The following is a 17,706-nucleotide window of genomic DNA, read 5'->3' as shown; positions in this document are numbered from 1 at the left end:
TGAACAGCTAATGCCATTCTCAAGAATCTATTTGATACAAGTAACAATTACAATAGATAAACTTTAAAAAGCAGTTTAAGAAGTTAAAAAGTGACTCTGTTATTTTATGATTTCATGGAAAGTGAAAAACATGCAAACATTTTCAAGCAGTTTCATGAAGTCTCAGAAAATAGGAGATGATATTTTTATTTATAAAGAATTTATGAAGGTAAGTTTCTTTAGCATATGTTAGAAAAGGCTGGAAAATTAGTATCATTTCAATAAATATTAAATTGTTTTGAGACATAAAATTTAAGATATAGGTTTTGAGTCTCCTGTCTGTCTGTCTATCTATCCATCCATTTGTCTTCTTTACATATAGAATATAAAGCCTAGGAAAAAAGTGGAGAGTTAAGTAAGGAACTTCAGAATTAAAACATATAGAAGTGATAAAGACTTTGAAACTCCAAACAGGGGCAATAGATGATTAGAAGATGTGCTGACATAAGAAAAACATAAAATCATGGATTCTGGTTGGCTCAGTCTGTTAAGCGACTGACTTTGGCTCAGGTCACTATCTCACGTTCATGAGTTCAAGCCCCACATTGGGCTCTGTGCTGACAGGTGTCAGTGCAGAACCCAGTTCAGATGCTGTTTCCCTTTCTCTGTCCTCCCTGGCTCACGTTCTCTGTCTCTGTCTCTCTCTCTCTCTCTCTTTCTCTCTCTCTCTCTTTCTCTCTCTCTCTCTCTTTCTCTCTCTCTCTCTCTTTCTCTCTCTCTCTCTCTCTCTCTCTCTCTCAATAATAAATAAACATTAAAAAAGGGGAAAAGCATACAAGGTAGGTACAACCTGGCACCCCTTCCATTTTCCTCACATGCAGTCACAGAAGTGCTTAAGCACTGAACACAGTCCAGAAGTTCTGTCCAAGAACTACACTCCCTCTGCAAGTAAGATTATGCAGGCAACTGCTGTGACTAACCAATAACAAGGGATTTGAATGTCAAACCACTCTCTCCCTGCCCCCCTTTTTTTTCTTCTTTTCTTCTTTACCAAAATTTAATGACTTACACCTGTGATGAAGGTGTGAAGGAATGATCCAATAGTCATTCTCTTTGGCCACGTAACTTCAGCAAAAAATTGGTAGTGTTAAGTCCACTGGTCTGCCTGCTATTTAAAAAAATATATATATTGTTCTGGAGGTGTGCCTGGGTGACTCAGTTAGTTCAGCATCCAACTCTTGGCTTTGGCTCAGGCCATGATCTCACGGTTCATAAGTTGGAGCCCCACATTGGGCTCTGCACTGACAGCATGGAGCCTGCTTGTGATTCTCTCTCTCTCTCTCTCTCTCTCTCTGCCCCCGCCCCCACTCACTCTCTCTCTCTCAAAATAAGTAAACTTGTGAATAACAAAATAAAGCAAAAAATTGTTCTGGAGATGTCATTTGGCAGCCTGTGAGGACTATTTTTGTTTATATAAAGCAGCAGTGTAAGATTTGGTTGGTGACACGATTACAGAAATCTTCAAAGCCAGGCATCTCCTCTCAACCAGGCCACTCGCACATGGCAGGGACAAAGTCGATAAAATGCTGTCACTCACGGTGATGGAATCAGAAGGTGGGATTCAAAGAGACAATGACATTGGGTTTCTTTTGGCAGCTCTGTTGGAATTGAGGATGAGAGTGACAATGGCTAATGTCCACCAGTGCAACAATAAAAACATTCTAACCATACTAGTGCTGAGCTGCTGAGCCTCTGGTTATCTTGAGGCCCCTGATGCCAGTGAGATTGCAGAATCTGCTTTTCTAGGCTGCTTATTCCATGAACTACTTCCTATATTTCTAAGCTGATTGTCTACATATATGGCCAGAGTGGATTTCTAATGCCCATAACCAGCAGCCAAGCAAGCTGGTGCAAGCACTGAGGCACGCTTTCCAGACAGTAACAGCTTTGTTTGTGATTCACTGATTTTTGTAGCTTTTAGATTTTCATTTTTAAAAAAAGAATCTGGTGCTATGATAATTTATGCAGCACTTTCTCTCAGGATTTGTCACAGAAGTGTACTATATGCATTGGGTGAGAATGGATTTTAATGAGTAATTTTTGTTATTTTTCACCTTGGTGATTTTTGGGTGACTCATCCTAAGTGGTTTCTGGCAGTCAATACAGTGCTTTTGTTAATTGTTTAATAGCAATACATAATTACACTTATGTAACCTGGAAATATTTATTTTAATTTTGTGCATTTAGAAAGCAAAAAATCATCTGCACTTTTTGTTGAGGTGAATTTATTTTTAAAGGATAAAAATGAGGGGCCCCTGGGTGGCTTAGTGAGTTAAGCATCCGACTTCGGCCCAGGTCATGATCTCGCGGTTTGTGAGTTCAAGCCCCGCATCGGGCTCTGTGCTGACAGCTCGGGGCCTGGAGCCTACAGCCTGCTTTGGATTCTCTGTCTGCCCCTCCTATGCTCATGCTCTGTCTCTCAATAATAAATAAACGTTAAAAAATTTCAAAGTAAATAAATAAATAAATAAAGGATAACAATGAAAAAGCCATCTTACAAGAAAGAAGTAATATTTCCATCTTTTTTCTATTCTTTGACTTTTAAACTCTTTAAGTGGAACCAAGTATCCACAAACACTAGGGAGACCTGACCTTTCTGTGACAAGTGTAGAATAAGTGGATGTACCTCAGGGGGCATATTTGAAAGGAAATATCCTAAAGGTAATTAAGTAGATTTTTCAAATGAGGGGAAAAACGCCTGCGTGGAGCATATTTTTAGTTGAAGCTCATTTTTTAACCTAAAAATACAGGAGAAAGATTATTGTTGCAGGTTTTCAATAGGAATTGCCTTGAGAATCCTTCTCTTTGAAGCATTTCCCTGAGTTGCATAGAAAATTTGCAATAACAAAGTGATTATTATCATTGCTTTTTTTTTTTTCATACTTAACATACCCTGTAAGTGAATCTATACCAAACTAAGTACAGTTCCCCTTCAGCTAAGCCTGTACTTTCACCTTTGCTTAAACCAGAATGGAGAATTTAAATTAATGGAATGGTGAGATCCGTATGGATGAAAGGAAAGGTTGAAAACTAGGGCATCCTGGATTTCTTAGTTCAAATCCCATCTGATCTCTTCTTTTGCCTTGGTATAAAAGTTGGCCTTCATATGACCAAGTATAAAACTGGCTCAAGTCTAAGTAGAATCTCATTTTAAAAAATGAATGCTAAACTAAAGCTCTTGAGCATATGAATTATAAAGATGCCCTTATGACCACAGATTTCGTAGATGGAAACAGCACGAAGTGATTCGGAGTAGAAATAGTTACACATGATGTACTCTGTTCATCCCATGCACAGTCTGCTGGCAACTTCAATGTCAAGATGCTCTTTATACAATGTTGTAAGCGCAGCTGTAAATATATGCTGTATCTTTTAAATCTTGATTTTTATTGCCATTATACATAGTCGAGATGTGAGAATTTCACCGGGGATTTGTGTCAAGTTTAAACAGTCCTTGAAAGATTTTAGTGAAGACTGGAGATATCCAAATCCGTGATACTGAAGTGTTTCATCAAAGTCTACATTGAATAGAAGTAGATTATATAGCATGACATATGATTCAGAAATGCAGTAAAAGAAGGTAATAGAGAAAAATGCAATCAGTCAGGTAGCTCTGTGGCAATAATTGTCAGATCGATATCATATAAATGGAAATAGTTACCTCAATTAGCTATTTGCTTCAATCAAACAGGAACTCTTTTTTGAGCTCTTAGTTGACAAAAGGATACAAGTCCTAACATTTCTTGTCCCCTTCCATACATTTGTTTACTCAAGTTATATGTGTCGAGTTCCCATTGTGTGCAGTGTGCAAAGATAGGTTACAAAGATGGCTGAAGTATGAGTACTGAAGCAAGGTGAAATTATCTTTTGGGTGATAAGCCGATGTGACACTATGGATTGAAAGTCAATTTTATGTTTCATTGTCCCCTCTGTAGTTCAGAGAGCCAATCAAAATATTGCCACTTGTTCCCAACAAATAACTGAGTTTTTAAATATTTCAAGTTGAGTTTTTAAGTATTTCAAGTTAAGTGAGTTTGATGACAAAACAAAATATAGTTTTGGATAGAAAAATAAAATCTGAAAAATACCACACTATATAATAATTCACTATAAAATTAAAAATTCCCAGACGTATAAATGATATGTTTTATTTGCTTTATGATATACAAAGGCCAACAAACTTGAACTAACATATGACTAATTTACTGTAAATGTTTTTAAAAATTAAGGTTTATGCTGCCCTGAACATAGAAACTTATCATCTTTTAAAAATTGCTTACGGTTGAAGTGTATACACAAGGCACACAACAAAGTGAGTTGTTGTCCAAGAACTTTGTTTCAAGGTTCTTTCATTGATTTTGATGTAGTTTAAATTATTTGAACTTCTAAAGGAAAAATATAATAAGCAAAATAGTTTTGATTTTATTAATACATATTTTTCTCCATTTTATTAATAAGAATGCACTACCTTTTTCCACCACCCCTGTGAAGCAGGTAAGTATTATTATCTCCATAATTCAGGTGACAAATAGAGAAGTGCAGAGGTTATGTCCAAGGCTACTGCTATAATCAGCAGCAGATTCACAATATGGATAAGTATTCCTAAGCAACTTCATTTGAAAGCCATAGGGCAAAAGTATGTGTTTCTCTCTTTTACTGTTTCATGAATTTTCCTTCTCTGTTCTACTCCTTGCCAAAGCTTTGTAGGAGAGTTGTCCAATTATGCTTCAAAATAGCTCTTTAAAATTAGCGGTGCAAAATTTGAAAGGAGAAAAATAACAAAGTTTACTATATGAAGTGGCTTTACTGTCCTGGGTCAATTGCAATGTACATTTGCATGCATGCAAGTATAATGTTATTTGACATCTCAGTTGAGGTTTCAATGAATAGAATATGATTCAAACATAATGCTTTAGGATAATTTTTAAATAGTCTGGAAAAAAAAAGCTGTCATGAGGATCAAAAAATTTGATTTCGTTTAACTAGGACTAATAAAATTGATATATAAATGCCCTCATAAACACACACACACACACACACACACACACACACACACACACGGATATACGTATGTTTGAAGAACATAATGGAATAAGTGAGAAAATTCTGAAATCTCTATAATAATTGAAGATGCCAAAAAATTTCTGGTGGTTATGGATGTCTAGAATTTCTAAGTGGTCTAAGAAATTGAGACATGATAATTTTCTTTTCAACAAAAAAATAAATTAAAGAACATTTTTATTTTTGACAAACGATTATCTTTTATATACTGTTAACAATACAAATTACATTATGTCAGACCTTACATCACCTCTTCAAAGCTCATTTCTTAATTAAAAGTCTCATGAGCTCCAGGCCCAGTGAAAATTAGTGAGTTGGAAAATTGAGGTGAGAAACTCTCCCAGAAATTTTTTTTGAAGAAATCTTAGTTAGAAACAAACTAAAAAAAATAATCAATACAAAAGCTAGAATTCATAGGATTAATTTCTAAGAGGAACCTTTGAATAAAGTAATGAACTGGAAAGGATAGTGTGTGTTTATAGACATAAATATCAAGCACAGCATTCCAGAGGTACAGAAAAGCATACTTTAATATAAATGTCATAGTTTGTGTTCCCCATAAAACAGTGCTGGAACCCAGACGGACACATTGATCCTAAGAAGCAAAAGTAAAGGAGAGAGTGAGCTGGCGTAAGGAGAATCTGGTTTGCTATTGAGCAAATGAGGCCTCTTTTTGATGAGGAGCTTCAGACCTCCACGGACCGTATTTCAGATTTGTCTTTCCTAAGGACACAAAGTTGGGATTTATATCCACTGACGCCCAGAGTGGCCTTTGGGGGTTAGTTCCTGAATCGTGTGGCTTGTCTACAAGCTGAATAAGCCCTTTCCCTATGGCTGAAAAGCAGAGGTGCTAGGCTCCTGAGGTGAGTTGCTGAGAATGCATGAAGAGAAGGTTCCTTCCCTGCTGCTGGAGCGGAGGGGATGCTGTGCAGGACTCTAATGTGTGTCTAATACGTTCGCACTGAAACGGCCAGCCCGTAAAACCCAAACAGGAGAAACAAGAAATAATTTGTGCTAGACACATGCTGAGGGAGTTTAGGAATATCAGTGACAAAAATAGATCACATAAAAGGAAAGAATATGAGATCAACATCAGGTTTCTCCACGACAACACTGAGTGGAAGAATAAAATGAGGCAATATCCCTAAATTGCTGTAAGTAAAGCACTTTACACTACCGTTTAAATGCATAAGTGCCAGGTTAAGAGACTTGAGGCGTTTAAGTTCTCAGAAAACTTATTGTACATAAAACATATCTGAAAGGGAAAAAAAACCTTTATTTTATAAATAGGCAATGACTTACAAATAGAAACATCAGATATGAGTGTTTGGGAACACTAGAAAAATGTAAAAGATGTGGAGAGTGGAGAGTGAACATAACGATAAGCTTTAACCTTGATAAGGAAAAAAAAAGTAGAAAAGCAGGTCAAAAAACATTGGAAGAATATAATGGGTGTAAATTTACCTTTAAATTTAAAAATTGCTAATATTGTGAAGTTCATCACGTTTGAAAAGAATACATGTTGCAAACACACACACACACACACACACACACACACACACACAAATATACAGCTTAAAGAATACTAATAAAATGTTGTCCACATCCAGGTTAAGAGATAAAACGTTAGCTGGACCTTGACGGTCCTTTAAACTTGATTCATACCTCTTCTTCACTTTGAGACATAATTATAACAATGAATACTTAATCTTTGCTTGTTTTTATGATTCTACCACATATGTCTTTATGTATCGATCTATTTATCTATCCTATCTATCTTCCATCAATAATTTTGAGGCTTTTTTGTAGTGTATTTATTTTATGACTTGCTTGCTTTCTAAAGTTATAGTACATTTTGAGAATCAATCATGTTTATGCATACAGCTTTAGTTCATTCATTTTTACTGCTACATAGATTCTGTATTGTGATTATACTATAATGTAATCCTCATTTTCTTCTTCCATCCATTCTATTATACTATTAATGGAAATTTAGGCAGCCGCTTGCTTTTTTTCCTTCCCTATTTTGATCAATACAGCTTCCCTATCTTGATCAATCAGATACAGGGCTTCTAGTGCCAAAGATTTTTCGTAGGGATTTTACCATAGTGCACGGTTAAATACATAAGGGAGATCAAACTTGAAAATTCCTTTAGCAGACAAAACTAAGCCAACTGAGCAAAACTGAATGAAGCTTATTACTTCATGAACACAGGCAAAACTTAGGTCATTTCTTATAAATGCCCTTGACAATCATAAAATAAACTTAAATCCTCTTTCTTAGAATGATATAATTACTTTTAACCAATCCCTTATCCTTGCCACCTGGAAAGCCCGATTGTTTTTTATTCTATTTATTTATTTATTTATTTATTTATTTATTTATTTATTTATTTTTTTAGAGAGAGCAGGGGCTAGGGGCAGAGAGGGAGAGAGGGAAGAGAGAGAGAGCATCTTAAGCAGACTTGATGCTCAGTGCAGAGTCTGATGCAGGGCTTGATCCCACGATCCTGGGGTCATGACCTGCAATGAAATCAACAGTCAGATGCTCAACCGACTGAGCCATGCAGGCACCCTTGGAAAGCCCCAGTGTAATAATCAGTCATGACAAAAGTTAAATAACTTCCTCATTTTCACTTACTAGGTTTTCCTGTGATGTCATGCCTCTGAGCTTCATAAGAGTTTTGCGTTTGAAGACTGTTGTTTTCTGTACAAAAAACTCTTACTAAATACTATTTTACTGATTAGATTTTAATTTTTACTGTTTTTGGAATTTTGTCAGTGCATAAAGGTTCAACTTCTTTAAGAGTTTCTAAATTATTTTTCAACGTTATTATACAAGTTTACTGTCCAAAATCAGTGGTGTATAATGAGAATATTTGTTAATTTTGTTTTGTTTTTAATGAAAAGTTTGTAAATTTTGATGAAGACAAAGTAATCAGTATTTTCCATTATGGTTTGTACCATTTACATTTGATTAAAGAAATCCTTACCGTCCAAGGAGGAGAAACTACAGTTTTAAAATATGTTCTAATCATCGTTTGTCAGTTTTCTCCTTCCACAATACTGCATACTCTTACTACTGTCCATAACTCTTGTTCTGTCTTTTTTCAGGAAAGGCTTGGCTCTTTCTTACTTTTTTGTCCTTTCATATAAATTTTATAATTATCTTGTTCAGTTTTAAAAAATAAAAAAAATCACCATCGAGATTTTGGTTATGATGGCATTTATATGTGGAGAGAATTGACAACTTCACAACATTGACCCTCGCAAACAAAATCATAGTAAATTTCTTCCTTTGTTTACATCTACTTCAATGTATTTTATTAAAGTTTTATTATCTTTAAGTAAATACTCTTCTATAAGAGTTGGCATATTCTAGGTAATTTATAAAATAGTTATGTGATTGTAATTTTTAGGTTACATTAAAAATTGCTGTTCTTGGGGCGCCTGGGTGGCGCAGTCGGTTAAGCGTCCGACTTCAACCAGGTCACAATCTCGCGGTCCGTGAGTTCGAGCCCCGCGTCAGGCTCTGGGCTGATGGCTCGGAGCCTGGAGCCTGTTTCCGATTCTGTGTCTCCCTCTCTCTCTGCCCCTCCCCCGTTCATGCTCTGTCTCTCTCTGTCCCAAAAATAAATAAAAAACGTTGAAAAAAAAAATTTAAAAAAAAATTAAAAAAAAAAAAATTGCTGTTCTTGTACAAAACACTGCAGTTGGCTTATATATTAATAATCCAAAAATGGTGGCATATTTATTTATTAATTCTACAATTTCCATGTCATCTCTTTTGAGTTTTCTGCATGGGGAAATCATATGATCTGAAAAAAATGATGTTTCATTTCTTCATTTTCAATCAGTTTTTTTTTTCTGCTCTAATATTGATGGTATCTACCACAATGTTGAATAAGAGTGGTGATGGTGTATTTAGTCCAAAATTAAATGCTTTTAATGCATTGCTATTAAATATTGTATTTGCTGTATTATTTTGTGATACCCTTCATCAGGACATTCCATTTTAAATTCTAATAACATATTTTAATCACATATAGATACAAATTTTTACTGAAACTTTTTTGTCTATTGAGGTAATTACATACTGTATTGTTTTCTCTTTTTATCTGTTAATGGAAATCAACACAATTGTGTCAAGTTTACTTTTTTTTCCCCTTCATTACTACTTTCATTTGGCTAATACAGTACTGTGTGTTAATGACCAGAATGGTAAGTAATTTTTTTTCTCCTATTACCTTTGTTGTCAGCTTTTCATATCAAGGTTTTATTAGCCTCATGAAACCAGAAGACATATGTTCCTTCTTTTTCTATTCTCTGTAACAGTCTATGTAAGAGTGGGATTATTTATTCTTTCTATATTTGGTAAATCTTCTTTCTAAGGCCCCTTGGATTTAGTCTTTCACTTATGTAAAGATTTTAAAATATTGGCGAAATTCTTCCCCCCCCCCAGCATTATTGAGTTATACTTGGCATACAACACTGTATAAAGTATACAGTGTAATTATTTGACTAATGTATATTGTGAAATGACCACAATAAGTTTGGTGAACATCCATCATCTCATATAGATATACAAGATGAAGAAAAATATGTTTTTCTTGTGATGAGAACTGTTAGCATTTACTCTTTTAACGACTTTCCTATATACCATACAGCAGTGTTAACTATGTTCACCATGATGTTCATTATATCTCTATTACTTATTTATCTTATATGTAGAAATTTGTAGAAATATGTAGAATTTTGACCCCTTTTCTCCAATTCCCTCTCTCCTAACCTTTATGTCTGCTGACCACAAATCTGATCCTTTTTCTATGAGTGCTTGTTTGTTTTGTTAGATTCCACATATAGAGGGATCATATAAAAGTTATATTTCTCTGTCTGACTTATTTCATTTAGCATAATGCCCTCAAGGTTCTTCCATATTGTTGCAAGTAGCAGGATTTCCTCATTTTTATGGCTGAATAATATTCCATTGTATATATACTACATTTTTTTAATGTTTCAAGTTTTTATTTAAATTCTAATTAGTTTTTAGTATATAGTGTAATATTGGTTTCAGGAGTAGAACCCAGTGATGCATCACTTACATACAAAACCCAGTGTCCATCACACATGCCCTCCTTAATACCCATCACCCATTTAGCATATCCCCTGCCCACCTCCCCTCCAGCAACCCTCAGATTTTTCTCTATTGTTAGGAGTCTCTTATGGTTTTCCTCCCTCTCTTTTTTCTTTCCTTCCCCTATGTTCATCTTTTTTTTTTTGTTAAATTCCACATATGAGTGAAATCATATGATATTTGTCTTTCCATGATTGACTTATTTCACTTAGCACAATATACTTTAGTAGCTCTATCCACGTTGTTGCAAATGGTAAGATTTCATTCTTTTTTATGGTTGAGTAATATTCCATCGTGCAGGTGCATGCATGTGTGTGTGTGTGTGTGTGTGTGTGTGTGCATATATGTATACATATACATATATATCTCACATCTTGTTTATCCAACCATAAGTCAGTGGACATTTGTGTTATTTTCATAATTTGGCTGGTATAATAATACAGCTCTAAGCATTGGGGTATGTATGTCCCTTTGAATGAATATTTTTGTATCTTTGGTTAAATGCCTAGAAATGAAATTGCTGGATCCTAGGGTAGTTCTATTTTTAACTTTTTGAAGAGCCTCCATCCTGTTTTCCAGAGTGGCTGTACCACTTTGCATTCCCACCAACAGTGTAAGAGCAGAATTTCCTATGTTGTTAATTTTAGCCATTTTGACAGTGTGAGGTGGTATCTCATCATAGTTTTGATTTGTATGACCCTGATGATGAGTGATGTTGAGCATCGTTTCATGTATCTGTTGGCCATCTATATGTCTTCTTTGGAAAAATGTCTATTCAGTCGTCTGCCCATTTCTTTAAAAAAATTAATGTTTATTTTTGAAGGGGAGAGAGAGAGAGAGAGAGAGAGAGAGAGAGAATGAGTGGGGGAGGGGCAGAGAGAGAAGGAGACACAGAATCTGAAGCAGGCTCCAGGCTCTGAGCTGTCAGCACAGAGCCCAACACGGGGCTGAACTCACAAACCACAAGATAATGACCTGAACTGAAGTCAGAAGCCTAACCGACTGAGCCACCCAGGCACTCCTCTTCTGCCCATTTCTTAACTGGATTATTTGTTTTTGGGGTGTTGAATTTGATAAATTCTTTATACATTTTGGATACTGTATACTATAAAATCTTTATCCATTCATCCATTGATGGGCCCTTGGGTTGTTTGTATGTCTTGATAATTCTAAACAATGCTGTCGTGAACATGGGGATGCATATATCTCTTTGACATAGTGTCTGTTTCCTTCACATATATCCCCAAAAGTGGAATTTCCAGATCATATGGTATTTCTGTTTTTAATTTTTTGAGGAACTTCTGTTCTGTTTCTCATTGTGGCTGCCCCAATTTACATTCCAAGCAATAGTCCATAAGGGTTCCCTTTTTTCCCCACATCCTTGCCAACACTTGTTATTCCCTGTCTTTTTATAATAGCCATTCTAACAAGTATGCATTGATATTTCATTGTGATTTTGATTTGCATTTCCCGGATGATTAGTGATACTGAGCATCTTTTCATATACCTGTTGGCAATCTGTATGTCTTCTCTAGAAAAAAAAAAGTCTGTTCCGATCTTCTGCCCATTTTTTAAATTAGATTTTTTTTTTTTGCTATTGAGTTGTATGAGCTTTTTAAAATATATTTTGGATATTAGCCCCTTATCAGAAATAGGATTTACAGATGTTTCTCCCATTCTGTAGGTTGCCTTTTCATTTTGTTGATCATTTCCTTTGTTATGCAAAAGCTTTTTACATTTTCTGAACAAAACTAGATTCTTTAGAACCATTTAACATTGAAGGCATTTCTCTCTATATATGCAATTTTTGTCCATATCTATCTGTGATTTTTAACCTCCCAATTAAACATCATCATTATTCAACCAATATTTGTTTTTATTTATTTTTTGTCTTTCTGGTTTTTGTTTTTTAGGGTTTTGTTTTTTTGTTGTTGTTGTTGTTGGTTTGTGTGTGTGTGTGTGTGTGTGTGTGTGACTCTTCATGCATACTTTCCATCTGGATCACTTTTCTTTGTGACTACAGCACATTTTTTTAAATTGAGTCACTTATTTTATTAAATAAAGTTTTCAGAAGGGAAAGCTTTATATCAACTTTTAACTTTTGAAAGCATTTAAAAGTGCACAATAAAACATTATTTTGTATCAATCTCAACCTGTCAGTATTGGGGCTATCAACTTGGAATGCCTGAGGCCCATTCTAGGATGATATTACTTATGGCAAATTTCAACAGATTTTCCCCAACTAGGTCCACTGTTGTGCCTGGACTGACCCTTGAAGTTCTTATCATGATTGCAAGATGCACCTCAGCAATAACTGTAAGGGAACTTTGCAAAAACTAGGTTTAGCACTAACAAATCCTAGAGAGTACTAGGAGGCTGGGGGCCACACAGCAAGGCCATGGGTAGAAAGAGATAGAGTGCCAACCTGGGATTCTGCATTTATTGGAGTCAAGTATGGGGTGACTAGGCTTGCATGGGTTTGCTTCTTTGGTGAATTGAAAATAGCAAAGTGGGAATTCAAGCATAGGAAGGTAAAAAGTAGAGTCAGTGAAATGATCAGTTATCTGGGTCACCCAGGGTTTTCTAAAATGGGGATTTCATGGGTAAGGCAGTCTGGCTTTCTATCCAGTCGTATGATTGGTGATGTGTTTATTCAAGGTGGATGTCTTGGAAGTGGATGCCTCCACAGTCAAAAGCTTAATGTCAGGCACTTATTAGACTATTACAAGTGTTCATCTGTACCATTACAAGCGAAATGACCCTTGTGAAGGGAGTGACCAAGAACTATACTTTATTTTTGGGACAGAGAGAGACAGAGCATGAACAGGGGAGGGGCAGAGAGAGAGGGAGACAGAATCGGAAACAGGCTCCAGGCTCCGAGCCATCAGCCCAGAGCCTGACGCGGGGCTCGAACTCACGGACCGCGAGATCGTGACCTGGCTGAAGTCGGACGCTTAACCGACTGCGCCACCCAGGCGCCCCAAAAACTATACTTTAGATTCAGAGTGTTACAGAAAATTACAGAAAATTGTGTAACACCTTCTTTATATATATTTTAAATGGAGGTGCCTGGGTGGCTCAGTCGGTTGAGCATTCGACTTCAGCTCAAGCCATGATCTTGTGGTTCATGGGTTCCAGCTCCTGTGAGACTCTGTGCTGACAGTTCAGAACCTGGAGCCTGCTTCGGGGTCTGTGTCTCCCTCTCTGTTTGTGCCCCCCCCAAAATAAAATAGACATTAGAAAAAGTATATGTATTTTGAGTGAAGTTGTGTTGGCAATAAATGCAATCAATTTATATGCTTGATTGATACTTATTTCCTCTGAACTTGAAAAGTTGTTTTGCTTGGTGCAGAATTTTAGACTGACAGCTATTTTTTTCCCTCAGCACATTCTTCATGGTATCCTGTTGATTTATGGCTTCCAAATGGTGCTGTTATGATTCAACTCTCAGATTAATTTGTTCCTAGGTGATCAGCATTTTTATTTGGCTGTCTTTAAGATTTTCGATTGTTCATGTTTTGCAGGATTTTTTAATGTTTATTTATTTTTGAGAGAGAGAGACAGAGTATAAGTGGGGGAGGTAGAGAGAGAAGGGAACACAGAATCTGAAGTAGGCCCCAGGCTCTGAGCTGTCAGCACAGAGCCCTACATGGGCCTCGAGCCCATGAACCATGAGCTTATGACCTGAGCCAAAGTCAGATGCCTAACCAACTGAGCCACTTAGGTACCCCTATGTTTTGCAGTTTTGAAGGATCAATCTGTTTGTGGCTTTTTGTTGATTTGCCATGGTAGAGATTCCTTGCAGCTTTCTAAATCTGAATGTGGCATTGTTCAATAGGTCCAAAAATTTTTCACTCACTTTATTATCAAATACTTTCTCTTCTCTGTCTATATTTTATCATTCTAAACATTCAAGTAGATGTATATTACACTTGCTCATTATATCCAACATATTTTTTTTAAGTTTTTATTTATTTATTTTGAGAGAGAGAGTTGGGGGGAGAGGCAGAGAGAGAGAGAGAGAGAGAGAGAGAGAATCCCAAGCAGGCTCTCTGCTGCCATGGGGCTAGATCCCATGATCTGTGAGATCATGACCTGAGCTGAAATCAAAAGTCAGATGTTTAACAAATTGAGCCTCGCAGGCGCCCCTCCTACATATTTGTTAAACTTTTAAAATTTGTTCCATTTTTTCTTGTCTTTGGGATGTGTTCTGAATACTTTCTTAGCATCTGTCTTCCACCCACTTATTCTTTCTTTAGTGATGACTAATCAGTTTGAAATTCTTTTATTCAATTCTATGGATAGATATGGATACATACATTTCTACTGGTAATATTTAGTCCTGTATCAAATCTATCTGGTCATTTTTTTATTGGACTTTTGTCTGTTTATCATACTTTCAAACCTTTTATTTATGAAATCCTATTGAATATAATTTTCTTACAGTTTAATGATTTCATTATGCAGTCTTTGAAGGCCTAATTCTGTTTGTATTAGTCTTGTCTTTCATGTATGGTGCCCATTAAAAAAAAAAAAAGCTATATACTACTCACAATTTTTGAGGCTGTTTGTGTTCCTCAAGAATGAGTTACAGTTGTGTCTATTCAGGGATTGTTTGCATGTATTGAGGAAGACCCTATCAATCTTGGAACACTTTGAATTAAATGATTTGCTTATACTTGGAAATCACACATGTGGTTCCAATTTGGGTTTTCATTTTCTTGATATCCCAGTTTTTATTACCAAATTCTGGAGGGATTTTTCTTTTTCCTCTTATCTCTCAGCACCAAATTAAGCCAAGACTCATTTTCACAGATGGGATTAGTTCTTATTCATTTGCATGTTTACTGTCAGCCTTATATGGAACATTCCTATTAGACTTTTCACCTTGGGCAGGCTATATACTGGCTGTCTTTGGAATGTGGATATGCTTTCAAAGTGGAAACTCACACATCATTTAACTGGTATCTTCAAAATGAATACTTTGGGATTTTCTTTCATCCCAAGGTCACTGTTTCAATTTAATTTTGGCCTTTGTGTATAGCTTATATTCTTGCCAGGACAGGTACTTGTTTATGAAGATTTTAAATACATTATTCAACTTATTTTTCTTTAGCTTTTTTCAGAACTATAATCAGTGTACCTAGACAGCAATGGTGTTAGAACACATGGTGTAACATTTAAACCAAAATAGAGAGAAATCTCCGTAAGTAAACAAATCATTAAAAAGAACCCCCCCCCCCCAAAAAAAAAAACAATATAAATAATAAGAAGCCAAAACACAAAAGCTTGATATTTTGAAGACCCATAAAAGATTTGGGTAAACTAACTCAGAACAAGTAATTAATTTCAGTAAATTTAAAGGTCATAATTGAAAAACGAAGACTGAAATATTGCACAAAATTACTCCCGTCACCTGAACAACAATAAACATAATTCATCAAGGAGTTGTCCAAAAATAAAAAAAATACTTAAACTGATACCATGAAAAATTATTTAAAAAAAAAAATTGAATTCAAGGCACGTGTTCAGTGCCTGGGTGGCTCAGTCGGTTGAGTGTCTGACTTCGGTTTGGGTTATAATCTCATGGTCCGTGAGTTCGAGCTCCATGTTGGGCTCTGTGCTAACAGCTTAAAGCCTGGAGCCTGCTTTGAGTTGTGTGTCTCCTCTCTGCCCCTCCCTTACCCATACTCTGTCTTTCTCTCTCTTAAAAAATTAATTAAACATTAAAAAAAATTTTTTTTAAAGAATCCAAGGCCAGTGTGAGCCAAATAAAGCAAGGTTAGCATTTTTTAATTAGATAATTTTAATACCAGAAAAATAGAATTTAATAAAATAGTAATTTAAATGACTTAAAGAGATATATGCCCAACAGGATAAAACAACAGGATGTAACAATTGAATGAGCTATTGCTTTCATAATCTTCTTTAATCAATAATCCTAAAATCTCAATGGCTAAAACAGCAAACATTAATTTTTCTTATTGATACACATCAAGTGTGGCTCTGTTGAACTCAGCCCATATCAGCTGAGCTTGGTTTCATACTATGATTGTGTACAGGTCTGTTTACATGTGTCTCTGTTCTGATATCAGAAACTATACATTAGAGTGTTCTCGTGAAGGAATTCAGAAGTACAAGAAGTCAATGCCAAACTGATCAAGCAAATTTAAGCCTCCCCTCACATCATGTCAACTAACATTTATTGGTCAAAGCAAGTCACATGGTTAAAAAGCCATTGATGGGGTAAAAATGCTTTTTTCTACCTATTCTGCTATGATGCCCTCAACAATTATTGGCAATGGTGTAGAAGTATAAATAGGGAAGTAAAGAATTGGAAAAAGAATTCAGTCTGCCACAAGAATCTTTAACATATTTGAGATTGAACTTTCTAAAAAATATATACATATGAAGTATACATGCTATAAGTAATATATAATATACATGACATATCTATAATACAATTTCATCTGGCTACAGTATTCTTTAATATGCTAACTTTCAGAAGTCAATGGGATACTATCCTTTTATATAACCCAGAAACTTTATGTCGAATGCATAATTAAAGCCAACATAAAAGAGATATAATACAATTCCAGGGCTCATAATCTGTTTTTACACAAATTGGCTTCAAATTGCTTGAGAATATATCCATGTTCCTCTTTCCTTACATATAACAATTACTCATTAAAATATAAAAAATAACAAATCTAGGTAAATCTTTAAGAAATGTATATACCATATATAATAAGGTTTTTAATCCATTGTATTTGGCGAATTTTAAAAATGTGAAAGGTAATACATAAAAATCCTGAATGGAAAGACTTAGACGTTTTGGAGAAAAATCTCCATTTTGTCCAACTTAAACTATAGCTGCATAACATGTAAATTATGGCAGCAAAAGTTCTATTACATTCATGTTTTTAGTCTGTTGTGAATTGGTTATGGTCATACTGCATATATCTTCATTCTAGAGCCCAGGTGAATGAAGCTATCCTTATCCCGGGACATTGTTGTTCTTGTGGCAGAGGAAAAACAAAGAAACATGGGGGAAACGTGTGATGGGTCTTAAAACTTCTCCTTGGGGGGCGCCTGGGTGGCTCAGTCGGTTGAGCATCCGACTTCGGCTCAGGTCATGATCTCTCAGTCTGTGAGTTCGAGCCCCGTGTCAGGCTCTGTGCTGACAGCTCAGAGCCTGGAGCTTGTTTCAGATTCTGTGTCTCCCTCTCTCTGACCCTCCCTCTCTCTGACCCTCCCCCGTTCATGCTCTGTCTCTCTCTGTCTCAAAAATAAAGAAACGTTAAAAAAAAATTAAAAAAGAAAAACTTCTCCTTGGAAGTAGCATGTCACTTCTGCTCAAAGTAATTAATTAAAGGAAGTCATGTTGTCAAGAATGCTGTCAATGTGGTAGGCAGGTATAATTTCTCACAGAGATGAGAATCGAAAGTCATTTTATTAGTTTCCTACTGCTG

The sequence above is a fragment of the Panthera uncia genome, chromosome B1 (assembly GCF_023721935.1).
Source record: "Panthera uncia isolate 11264 chromosome B1, Puncia_PCG_1.0, whole genome shotgun sequence".
NCBI lineage: Eukaryota > Metazoa > Chordata > Mammalia > Carnivora > Felidae > Panthera > Panthera uncia.
The sequence above is the reverse complement of the archived record's forward strand: the minus strand, read 5'-3'. Positions refer to the sequence as shown.